The sequence below is a fragment of the Musca autumnalis genome, unplaced genomic scaffold (assembly GCF_047663935.1).
Source record: "Musca autumnalis isolate F117 unplaced genomic scaffold, ASM4766393v1 scaffold_3, whole genome shotgun sequence".
NCBI classification, from domain to species: Eukaryota; Metazoa; Arthropoda; class Insecta; order Diptera; family Muscidae; genus Musca; species Musca autumnalis.
The window spans coordinates 31,835,960-31,845,789 of record NW_027411866.1 but is presented as its reverse complement, the minus strand read 5'-3'; the positions used below and the strand labels follow the sequence as shown (position 1 = coordinate 31,845,789).

The following is a 9,830-nucleotide window of genomic DNA, read 5'->3' as shown; positions in this document are numbered from 1 at the left end:
ACGAAAATGTGGATTAATTCCTCCAAATACGAAAAATCGGAAGGTACCGTTGTATGGGGGCTATACCAAAACATTAGCCAATATTGTTCAAATTTGGCACATTATTAGCCACAGACACAGGGTGTGCACGAAACAGAGAGAATTGGAGATCTTTTCTTAGTTCGGCTTATAGATCAAATGTTCTGTAATGGGCCAGCCAAGTAAGTAAGTAAGTTAGTTAGTTCGCGATTCGGTGATCACTATTGTAAATTCACAGACTCTGTGAATGGATATACATATAGAGTTAGGCGATTTACACATTTATATATACATATATGGTTCAATGAAACCTGAATCTCATGTGCAAGTTACATCAATATATTTTTCATATCCAAGTTACATCAATATAAATTGTTGTGTGTTTTATTATACCCTACACCACTATGTGGGGAGAGTATTATAAGTTGGTTTTGACCAAAAAGTTTGTAACGCATCGAAATAATGGTCGTAGACCCATACTTATAAGTTAACAATAAAAGACTTCTTCGTCTTTTGGTGAGCTTAAATAAACTGTTTCTTTATTGAAATCCAAAAACTTATTCTACTTAAACTACTTAAGTTATAAAAGACAAAAAGTGCTGACACCATGATCACGCCACTAGACGTAACACGACTCCATCAATGTAGCCTAGCAAGCACACAACACAGCCAAGCAAGCAACAATGTTGTTCGTTAGTTCGGCAGGGATGTGCTAACTACCCCCTCACTTAAGTGGAGGCCGTCCTCGGTCTTCTTTATAGCCATTGCTACGGCAGATTTAAATCTTTGTTGTTCTCTTATCTTTGTCCTACGTTTGACGAGGCACAATATGAAATGGAGCATTCCGATACTCATAAAAACAACACCGCCAACTAAAATTGGTCGCATTCTTGCATCTTTTTCAAGGTCGCCAATATATTGTAAGTTTTGCAAGTTCATCTGATGGATAGATGACAAACTTAAAATTTCACTGTGGTTGTTTATAATAATTGAGGGGAATGATGGTGTTCCTGGTTTCCGCATATCAATGTTGTTTCTATTTACGAATAGTGTACCATTGACAGTCACATTTTTTTTCAAAGGTTATGAGGAATGTGCCGTTTATGTTTCTTACATTTTCGGTTGCTTCTTTCACTTCTGCAATAGCGTCATTGACAATGATAATTCCATCGTCGATTTCTGCCACTTTATCAAGATTATTGCTTTGCGTATTACAGTGTGCTGATTCACCCGATATGAGTTGTTGAGCGCAGGTTTCGCTTGGCATAAGTTGACAATAGGTTGAAGATATTGTTTGCTTGCAATTTGTTGCTGAATACGTCTTGCCTTCGCAGTCTACTACAGTGTTGGTGTCAGCGAATTGGATAATTTTATTATCGTGAGGTACTGGGAATAAAGAAATTTTCTGACATGTTCTTATTGGAATAGGATATTTAATGATAAAATACAAACAATATTCATTTGATATTACTTTTACTTTAGACAAAGACATTAGTTCTGATATGGTGAAATCTGTGTGTTGCTCATTGCTCTGATTTTTTATAAATATTTTTAAATCGTCCTGGTCCAAAACTGTTGGATTTACAATATTTATTTTAGCTAAAGTTACGGATAAAATTATATTTTGTAGTTCCATAACTATCATCCGATTTCTGGCCATTAAAATTTCAAATAGATTTACGGTATCAATTTGTTCCTTTCTACGAGTCCTTAGAATCGTGTTTACAGCGTTTGTTAATTTCTCGATTTCAATTTGTATTTTTGTATTTATTTCTATCTGTCTATTGTTGGAGTCTACAAGTTGTTTTTCGATTAATTTTGCTTCTTCCCAATCATCTGCATCTGTTGTACCCGCAATGACCTTAAGTGCTTTGCCTATCAAATTAATGCTTCTTGCATGCCGATGATGTATGGTGAGGGTTGTTAAAAGAGTATCAATATGCAATAAATCGGATTCTAATATCTTTTTTACATGAGTCTGAGGAAATATGCTAATTGCATTTTTAGTTTCACGTTGTATCTCAAAGTACGTTGTTAAGTTAGTTGTATGCCTTAGATACCCATAGTCATTCCAAACGATGGCTTTCCCATCCAAAATTGGGACATAATCGGAGTGTGAATAGTCAATAATCTTTGCACGAGTCAACGTTAGTATGAAAAGAAATTGTAGTAACAGCCTAGGTAAAAAACAAAAGCAGAAAAAAACATTTTATCAATATAAACTAAAATTTATCTGAGGTTGTCCTTATGGACCACCCTCCCCTTTATTAGGACAGTTGTCCCCAAATCTGCTTCGACAGTAGCTTCTTCATAAAGTGGTGTCATTTTATTTCCAAGTCTACGATTATTCCTAACAAAGACTTTATCCCCCACATTGTAAACTTTGTCATGACGACTTTTATTAAAGTAATGTAACTGCCTGTTTTGCGCGTTAGAGATTCGCTCTTTAATCTTTTGTTTTACCTCAGAGGGTGCAGTATGTATCGTATCAATAGGTCTTTCATTCGTGACAGAATGAATTGTTCGGTTGTATTCTATAGTTGATTGTAAGATGAGTTCGACGGTATCCTCGATCTTCCTTTCTATTTTCAAGCATCTTGCGATTTCGGCAAGAGTGCTATGAAATCTCTCTACCTGCCCATTTGAGGTGCTGTGTAGAGGAGGTGAATTGACAATATCTACATTAAACCTGTTTTTCAGAATTGATCTGATAGTCTCAGAGTTAAAGGACCTCTCATTATCACAGTAGACAACTTTGGTATTTGGAAAAATATTCATTAATTGGAGAATTGGTTCTTTTACGTCTAGAATCGTTCTGGACGCTATTGGCTGTACCACAGCGAATTTTGAGAATTTATCCACACAAGTTAAGAAATGGTTTTTATCAGTTGAATAAATATCAATATGTAGAATTTCACCGGAATAAAAAGGAACCTTTGTTTCTCCTATAACGTGTTTTTCTGGATGCCGATTGTATTTTGCTTTTGAACATGTCTTGCAGTTGGCAACAACCTCATTCGCTATTTTCACCATTTTGGGGAAATAGTAGTCTGAAAGGATTTGCTTAACATTCTCTTGGGCTGCCCGATGAGCTCTATTGTGTTCACTTACGACAATTTCTCTCTGGTCGCATTGGTTGAAAATGTCAGAGACAAATTTACTACAAAATCGGAACTTCGTTGAAGGGAACATTCTAATCAAATCGTGTTGAATGTGGGCCAACACTGGTAGGTCGCAATGAATAGCATTGACAACTTCAGTGTTGACTGCATCAACAATTTTGGCCAATATTTCGTTTTTATCTCTATATTGTACAATATGTCTCGTTTTGTTTCCGAAAAGTATAAAATTTCGAGTGGTGGGAAATTCCGACTCTTCCAGAATGATTTGGTTGCGAAAACAATTGACCGGTTTGTCTGAGCTTTCCATAGTGTAAGTGAATGACTCTTCACTATGGACTGTTGCCATGTCTGACGAATTATCGTTCTCCAACGCATGGACAAGTTGCCTTGATAGCGCATCTGCAACTTGATTTTCTTTTCCTGACTTATAATACAAGTTTGCATTATGTTCATCGATGAAAGCTTTCCAGCGCTTAATTTTTGCATTCGGATTACGATCCGAAACTGCATATGTCAAAGGTTGATGGTCAGTGAAGATGTTAAGAGTCTTCACACCATAGAGGTAATGTCTTAATGTTTTAAGAGCCCAGACTATTCCTAAAAGCTCCCTTTCGTTTGTTGCGAAATGCAACTCTTTATCCGACAATGCTCTAGAAATCATAGTGATTGGTCTTCCCTCTTGGGATAGGACAGCACCTAAACCATGTGCTGATGCATCAGTGGTAAGGTCGAACGGTTTTTTATAGTCAGGGTACATCAACATGACGTCCTCCGAAGATAGAATATTTTTCAGTTTGTGAAATGCATCCAGTTGGAAGGCGTTAAGATTGACTACAACCTTTTTGGATTTGGTTGCAGGAATTTTACCGTTTTCTCCTTTTAAAATATCAGTTAAAGGTTTTGCAATTTTGGCAAAGTCCTTGATAAAACATCTGTAATAATTTGCTAACCCAAGAAACGATCTTAGTGCGAACAACGTCGTTGGTTCTGGGAAATTTTGTATTGCACTTATCTTTGATGGTGCGGTTTTTATACCTTCTTTGGATACGACAAAGCCAAGGTATTCAACTTCAGATTTAAAAAAATTTGATTTTTCGACAGAGACTCTCATGTTTGCATCGAGCAGTTTCCTAAGAACACAGTCGATATGTTTTACATGATCCTCTTTGGTTTCTGAAAAAAACAATAACGTCATCAACATAAACGTAACATGTTTTGCCTATTTCATCTCTTAGTATGTCATCTATCGCTCTTTGAAACATACTAGGAGCATTCTTTAGTCCAAATGGGAGACGGCAAAACTCGTACTTTCCGTTATTTACAGAAAATGCCGTTTTTTCCCTATCTCTTTCCGCGAGTTCAATTTGATGAAACCCGGATTTCAGATCTAAAGTGGTAAAGTACTTTGCTTTACCTAAATTTGATAATATCATTGTTACGTTCGGAACGGGATATTTATCACTAATTGTTTTGGCATTAAGCTTCCGAAAATCTATAACGAGACGTTTGTTTCGGTTGCCTAGATTATCGACACCTTTTTTGTCGACTACTCATACTGGGCTATTAAATGGTGACCTTGAAGGTCGAATTATACCATCTGCCAACAATTTTTTTATTTCTGAATTTACGAATTCAGATACACCCATTGGGTATGGATATAGTTTAGAATAAATAGGTTCTTCGTTCTCCATGTTAATGGTAGCAACGATATTTGTATTATAAGGTAGTGCTTCTTTAGGATCAGCAAAAACCTTTATTCGTTTTTTTAACATTTTCTGAAAATCCGCCTTAATTGCGAAAGGCACATCAATTTTATCGACGTCTATAAAATTAACATCCTTACATTCAAAAAATTCAATTAGTTCAGAGCCAGAATTATGTAGGATAAATCCTTTTTTTAAATCAATGTTTGCATTGATTTTCTTTAATAGGTCTAAGCCCACAATTCCATCAAATGTTGTTAGAGTTGGCAAAATGAAGAATGTAGAGTTCATGCCGAATAAATTTACAAAACATTTTTGTTTAATAGGAGTTTGTCCGTTGACAGAGTGAGCTGAAAAAGGAGTACTTACGGGAATTATATGCTTCAGTTCATTGAGAGGTTTTATATAATTTTTTGAAGCACCAGTGTCAATTAAAAGGCGTATTGGTTTCCCTGCTATCGTCCGCCTTATGAACGGTAGTAGGGACCTGCCTCTAAAAAATTTACATAGTCACGGTCTTCATTTATTTCATCGTTTATGTCTCCACATTCGGATTGAGCTATGTCACAATAGTGTCCCGCCTGCTCTTCTCCTGAATGGGATTCTGGAATCATAGTATTCACTTTTTGAAATTTTGGGCCCGTACTTCGGCCAGACCCAGCTTGACGCTTAAATGGTTGTCTGTGAGAAGTTTTACCGTTACCATAATTGGTCGGTTGTCTGAATTTAGACGAAGTTGGGTCCAAGTCCATGTCCTCTATTTGATCTCTAGCCTGTAAATTAGCATCACCACCATTTTCGTAATGTGGATTTTTCTGTTTATGATAGTTTTGTTGTTTATAGTTCCAACCACTATCAGACGGTTTTCTTGGCTGAATTTTTTTTGAGGTTTCAGACCTTAACTTTTTTTCATCATTCCTATTCGCAAACGATGTGGCAAAGACGTATCTTTCGTGATTCGCCTCTACCTCCTGCGCTAAGGCTAGAGCTGACGGAAGATCAGCAGCGCGGGCTGAGAAAAGCACATCGCAGAGAGGTTTCCTCAATCCGGAAACAAATACTCTGAGTGCATCCTGTCTATATTTGTTATTCATGGCCAAAGCGAGAGTTTTGTCGTAACTCATAATTGTTTTATTGGTTAATAACGACAGTTTCTTCTCTACTTCGTCATAAAATTGAATCACTGACTGTTCGCCTTGTCTGAGGGTACTTAGTTCTTGTTCGATTAGATGAATTGGTTTTTTATCTGAATATGTAAAATCTAATCTAGCTATGATCGCTTTAAAATTTAGCACAGTGTTGAATGACGCTAATACAGCATCTGCTGACCCCCTAATTTTGTTCCTAATAATGCAGACCGCTTGGTAGTGTTTTGAACTACCATCGTATTTTTCGAAGACTTTATACGCGTTATGCGCCGCTTGTCTCCACGAAACATAGTTTTCGATTTTCCCGTCAAATTCGGGCAAAGATTTGATAATATCAAGTGATTCATCACACGTTATTGATGAATAAATTTTTACGTCTTCGTATGGTTTCACATCTGTTTGCCCTACTGAAATGGACGATAATTTTTTTGTTAACTCGTCGACTTTTTTGTCGACTTCTGTTTTATATGCCAGAATCGCTGTACGTACAGCGGATTCTATTAATGCAGTCATTTCTTCACTGTTCATATTGTCTTTTCAAACAAAAAATTGTTACGACTATAACAAGATCTAAATCACTGTGTTTGTTTTTTTTTTTTTTTGGCACAAAGATAAAAATTTTTTAAACACGCACTACACTTTGTTTTTTCTTAAATATTAAGTTCTTAATTCAACAGTTTTGGACACAATTTTGAAATTCAATGAGTGACACACTTACATGACTTTATGTTGTTTAAAAAGAGTAAATCCTTATATTTTTCAGCAAGTTTTAAGCGGGGTCTCTTAATCCGGCAAGTTTTAAGTAAGGCTTCCTTCCAGTAAATATTACTTTCAGTAAGTATTACGTTATTTAAAAAGAGTAGATCCTTAGATTTTTCAGCAAATTTTAAGCGAGGCCTCTTAATCCAGCAAGTTTTAAGTAAAGCTTCCTTTTTCAGCAAAATTTAAATTTAAGATGATAGATCTCTTTTTTTAGATCTTCATATTTGTAGGGTTGAACCCGGTTGGGCGCCAGTTAACAATAAAAGACTTCTTCGTCTTTTGGTGAGCTTAAATAAACTGTTTCTTTATTGAAATCCAAAAACTTATTCTACTTAAACTACTTAAGTTATAAAAGACAAAAAGTGCTGACACCATGATCACGCCACTAGACGTAACACGACTCCATCAATGTAGCCTAGCAAGCACACAACACAGCCAAGCAAGCAACAATGTTGTTCGTTAGTTCGGCAGGGATGTGCTAACTTATATATACCAAAATGATTGTCTCGACGAGCTGAGTCGATCTGGCTGTGTGTTCGTCCGTCCGTCCGTCTGTCCATCTAAACTTTGTAATAACGCTACAGGTCGCAATTTTGATCGGATCGTCACGATTTTTCTGCATGTTAATGGGGGTCCCGGAGGGGAAGAAGCCTATTGATTTTGGTGATGGTCGGATAATATTTAGGGGTCGGAAAGGGCAAAAAACTTAGGTGGATAAAAAGACAACGTTTTTTTCCAAAGCGAATATCTCAGCTTCTATATGGGATATACCAAAAGCAAAACCTGACAATTAAAGTAGAAAATATCACCTTTCTAATGATGTAAAGTAGGTGCTCGTAGGTGATCAAACAACGAACATATCGCAATAGGAGCAAATAAAACCCCAATTTTCATTTTTGCGATTTTAATTATATTGACGAATATCACAGCTTTAGTTGTAAACTTTCCAAAAGCAAAGCCTGACTATAAAAGTAGAAGATCTCGTCTTTGCAATGATGCAAAATAGGTTGGCGTAGGTAACCAAGTGACGGAGATATCGCAATAGTCGGTAATACATCCCAATTTTTTTTATTTTTTTTGGAAATCACGCTACAAGTCGCAATTTTGATCGGATCGTCACGAAAATTTGAGAGTTAATGGGGGTCTCACAGATGAAGAAACCTATTAATTTTGGCGATGGTCGGAATGGGCAAACACTTATTTGGAGAAAGGTCAACGTTTTATTTCAAAGCCAATATCTCTGTTTCTTTAAGAGGTATATCAAAAGCAAAACTAGGCAAGGAAAGTAGAAAATATCACCTTTATAACGATGTAAAGTAGGTTGTCGTAATTGGTCAAATAGCAGAGATATGGCAATAGTCGATAATGCATCCCATTTTCCGATTTTTTGTAATCACGTTACAGGTCGCAATTTTGATCCGATAGTCACGAAATGTTGGGGGTTAATGGGGGGTCCCACAGAGGAAGAAGACTACTGATTTTAATGATGGTCGGATAATATTCAGGGGTCGGAATGGGCAAAAACTTATTTGGAGAAAAGGTCTACGTTTTATTTTAAAGCCAATATCTCTGTTTCCTTAAGAGGTATATCAAAAGCAAAACCTGGCAAGGAAGTAGAAAATATTACCTTTACAACGATGTAAAGTAGGTAGCTGCTCAAAACAACAGAGATATCGCTATAGTTGGTAATGCATCCCATTTTCTGATTTGTTTGTGATCACGCTACTGGTCGCAATTTTGATCGGATCGTCACGAACTTTTTGGGAGTGGATGCGGGTCCCACAGAGGAAGAAGCCTATTTAGTTTGGTAATGGTCGAATAATATTCAGGAGTCGGAATAGGCGAAAAGCTTATGTGGAGGAAAGTCAACGTTTTTTTCTTATGCGAATATCTCCGCTTCTGGTTGGAGTATTACAAAAGGAATACCCGTCAATGGAAGAAGAAAAGATCTCGTTTATATTGATGCAAAGTATGTTGGCGTAAGTGAGCAAACCGAGATATTGCAAAATTCAGTAATAAACCCAATTTTTCCATTTTTTGTAATCAAGCTACAAGTTGGAATTTTGATCGGTCCCAGAGAGAAAGAGGCATATTATTTTTGGTGGTAGTCGGATTATATTCCCTAAATGAAATGTTTACCAGTGAAAAGCTTATGCACAGGGGTAGTGGTGTAGAGTATCACATGGTCGGCCCCATCCCGACTATAGCCTTTGTTCACTTGTTTTTAATTATGTTAGACGAGCAGCGTTGCTGGCTCTTATGTTCTTGACTTGCGACGGCAGAGTGTGTGTTACTCTTTGTTTTCAAAATGTTCTTCCCACCAAACTGCAACATCAGCATTTTCATTTTATTTTACTTCTCGCAGCAAACAGCAAGCTCAGCGTCTGGCAATTCAGTTGGTATTTTGTATGTTTATGTGTTAACTCAATTCAGTTGGTATTTTTTATGTTTATGTGTTAACTTGCACATCTGTAATATCCCATATAACGGGTATATCGGCCTTTTTGTAGAAAATTTACTTCTGTTGAAACTGAGGTATGGGGTATTGTATCTCGCGAATTGTTGTAATATACCATAACTTTTGAACGCATTTAGGTAAAATAAACTGTTTTAGCACGATTCACCGATTGATTTCTTAAAATTATAATTTGAGCGGAAGCTGTGGTCATATTAATGTAAAAAATAGAAAAAAATCGTTGAAGGAAACGAGTTTTTTTAAGTCAATTTTCAATTAGTGGCTTTACAATACAATGTAGAGTATAATGTTCAAAGAAGAAGTTAAAGAATACACTTTAGAGATGAAGTGTCTAATGTATGATTTTTTAATATAACCACTGCATCAATCTCAAACGGATGCTGACATTTTGAAGACTGAAAAATTGGGTTTTTTGAATTTTTGCTCTAATCGGAACGCGCAACTGTACTCGTTTAAAAACTGATTATGAGATTGTAGCACTCGTGATTACGCATTTTTTGATGTATAACTCGGGCGTGTAGCCTTCAAAGGTTCACAACAATCTCAGTTTAAAGTCGAAATTTTTGTGCGTATTTTTTTTTTTAAACCAGTTTTTTGGATT

At 36.3% G+C, this 9,830-nt stretch overlaps 2 long non-coding RNA genes across 2 annotated transcripts; one reads left to right on the top strand and one right to left on the bottom strand.

Moving 5' to 3' along the window:
• Positions 1–529: 529 nt before the first annotated feature.
• LOC141396595 (uncharacterized) lies at positions 530–6,777 on the bottom strand. The gene is made up of 2 exons (XR_012411197.1): positions 6,710–6,777; positions 530–2,195 (listed from the first exon to the last, which is right to left on the bottom strand). It is a non-coding gene; the product is annotated as an uncharacterized lncRNA (long non-coding RNA).
• Positions 6,778–6,786: 9 nt separating this feature from the next.
• On the top strand, positions 6,787–7,198 carry LOC141396594 (uncharacterized). The gene is made up of 3 exons (XR_012411196.1): positions 6,787–6,825; positions 6,968–7,035; positions 7,100–7,198. It is a non-coding gene; the product is annotated as an uncharacterized lncRNA (long non-coding RNA).
• The last annotated feature ends 2,632 nt before the right edge of the window (positions 7,199–9,830 follow it).